We start from the raw sequence: 3,450 nt of genomic DNA on the forward strand, positions 1-3,450 counted from the left end.
AATATTGGGATTTTTAAAAAAGGCATTATGAGGAAAAACAAAAATTGATTTTATCAACCCTTGTAAATGATTATGCTATAATAACATGTCACAATCATGGGCCTAAGTATTGTAAATAACTCATTATGCATATTTGTACAAATTACAAAATGAGTTGTAATTATTCCCAGGATGTAATAAATGATGTGACTAAATGCTACCTAAAAAACATACTAGAATGATTTTTCAAGTACATTATTCTTATTAAAGCAAAGGAATTCCATGTTTGTGGAATTAACTTCTACCTAATCCAAAGGTTAGCATTCCAGTCATAGCCATCCCTTCTTAAACTGCCTTGCCTATCTCTACCACTTAGTTCATGAGATGAATACATTTGTTTATTAGTTTCTCTCACAGTCCAGGGGACTCTATCTTTAATATAGTGTAGTGATTAAATTCTTAGGCTCAAAGACAGAAGGGTATCAGCTCAAATCCTATGTCTATCCCTTATTATCTGTATCTAGACATGGGACACATTACTTCTAGGCCTTGATTCTTCACGTATGCTGTGGTGATAAAATGGTACCTGACTAATGGATGGTTGTGAAGATTAACACACATGCACACACACGTAGCTCATGATCTGGTATATAAAAAGGATATGTTAGAACATGAAAGGATAGTGCATCTATGAAAATCTGGCTTTGCACAGCAATATGTACATATTGCTATCATGCTGTTGTCAAGGCCAGATTTTCATAGCTGTTCTTTAAATACTGAGTTAAACATTCAGTACCCTGGGGAAATTGGGGTGAACATGTATGAAAACAAGAAATATTTCATCTCATACCAGCTCAGTAGGCTGTCTGCTAAGTAATCTTATTCTTTTTTATTCATTAAACACTTATTAATCAAAAATATATTTCTAGACATTCTGCACCATTCTGGGGAGACATAAAAACCATAAGACAGCTCCCCTGCTCTCACAGAACTCACATTCTAGAGGAGGAAGATAGACATGTAAACATATAAATTGATAAATGATACCGTGAGTGCCATAAAAAAAGGTACAAACACTGGGGTGCTGAATATTTTTGGTCTCCAGTGATCATAAACCATGTAAGAGCAATTCAACTTGCTTAGTCCCTTCCTAGAGATCTGCAGCTGAATTCATATCAATGCAAAATGAAGCCTTTAGGAGCCAATATTCCACCCACACACCTGGTGCATATACCTGCAAATCCTGCTGGGAGTCTGAATGCAAAAGCTGTGACATTGGTGCACACAAATGGGGTGACATCCAGGTCTGGATATGGCGTAACTCTACTTTCCGTTGCTGATATTGCTCATCAGAAAAGAGCACAGTATCAGTTATCAACACTAGGTCTTACGCCTCCAGAGCCACATTTCAAACCTCCATTACCCAAAAGAGCCACATGACTCCTGGCTACCTTAAAATATAACCTAATAACTTGATACAGAAATGAGAAGATGACAACCACAGGCTAACTGGAAAAGATTCCCAGGACTCTCAAGAGATGGTGAGATCCTTATATAGACAACAAGCCTCCCTGTGAATTTCCCGGGAGCTGCTTCCCTGTCTTGTTCCTCTTTGTGACCCTCAGGTTCCTGTCACACAGATACTTGTCAAAAATTTGTTGAATCTAAGTGAATTGAATCATTAGAATTTAAGATTTGTAAAATACTGACTTCACTCATTAAAAATATTAATTAAAGCACAAGAGGCCTATGATAAGAAATAAGAATTAATGCCTAGGTAATTCAGTATTTTCAATGGACTGTAAATTAACACTCTATTATAGAAATTCCTTTTGGCTAAGTGCTAGTTACTGTGTTCATTAATAATATAGTAATTAATCATGTATCATAATAGCATTCTTCCTTTTTATATGGATATAATGTAAACAACTTTCTATTCATGGGAAAATGTTTTAATTTTTTTTCCAGAAGTGATGAATAGTGTATTGCTCAATTGCCTACTTTCTTGACCAGTTCTACTTATTTTTACTATGAATTTCTGTTATTTAAAATTTTTGAGTTATAAAAATTACAAAAATTAATACTTGTCTGAAATAAATGTAGAAAGTGAAAAAAAGAAACTTTATTTTCCTCTACCTACTGTTCTTGATTCTGACCTTTTGGTTTGAATCTTCCAATCCTCTTTCTGTGTATGCATAAACCTGCATCTATAATGCATACTTTTATATTTAGTATATCGTATTTTAACACAAAACTGATCATATTACATATTTGTTTTCTGCAACTGAGAGGCCTTTTCTTAGGACTCAGTTTCTGTACAGAAACCTTATTATCACTATAAATTTATTTTTGTGTTTACTTTGTTGTTTATCTTCCCCACCAGACTGAGAGCTCCATGAGAACTATTATTCTTCAACGTATACCCAGTACTTGACACAGTTCTAGGCTCAGAATAGTCCCTTGATTACTATTGGTTGAATAAATGAATGAAAAACATTTTCACCAACTTCACATTGTAGACATCTTTCCAATGAGGGCTGCAAGCTTCCCTTGTCTTTCCAGAATCTGCAAGATTCCATTACATGGATTCATCACTAGCTATTGGAGGACCTACTACCAATTTCTTGTTGGTGAGGGCCCACCCTCATTTTATTTCACATTTTAAGCTAGACTTGTATAAAAATTAAACTTTTATCTAGGCATATGTCTTAGTCTGTTTAGTCTGCTATGACAAAGTACCACAACCTGCCTAGGTGACTTATAAACAACAGAAATTTCTTGCTCACAGTTCTGGAGGCTGGAATTAAAAGATCAGGGTGCCAGTATGGGATGTGCCCTCTTCCCTATCACATTGTATCCTCACATGGTGGAAGGGGCTAGGGAGCTCTGTGGGGTGTCTTTTTTAAGAACACTAGTTCCATTTATGAGGGCTTTACTTCATGGCCTATTCACCTCCCAAATGCCCCACGTACTAATACCATTACCTTTAAGGGTTAGGGTTTCAACATAGGAGTTTTGTGGGGATACAGACCTTCAGACCACAGCAGCATAGTAAAAGTATTTGAACGATCAGGAAAAATATAAAGTGAAAAATAATAGTTATCTTTCCCTACCCCTAATTCCATTTCTCAAAGAGGAGTCTGAATACGACTTGTAACTGCTTCTGTTTTATATCTTTTGGTGCTTTTCTTTATAATTTAATAAAAATGTATAATTCATAATTCAAAATTTACCATTTAGATGGCACCTTTTAATTCTTAACCATGAAAAATGAGGAATTTAGGACATACAGTATCTCAACCACAATCCCTTCAATTTCCTGCCTTTAAAAAGTTTTATTTTTATTTTTCATGGACAAAGTTTATAACATTTATAATATGATCTTTTCCTCCTGTCTTTCTAATGAACTTATACATAATTTTGGTTAGATCAATATTATATTTTGATGATTATGACCATGTAAACTTTATT

The sequence above is a fragment of the Rhinolophus hipposideros genome (genome assembly GCF_964194185.1).
Source record: "Rhinolophus hipposideros genome assembly, chromosome: 3".
NCBI classification, from domain to species: domain Eukaryota; kingdom Metazoa; phylum Chordata; class Mammalia; order Chiroptera; family Rhinolophidae; genus Rhinolophus; species Rhinolophus hipposideros.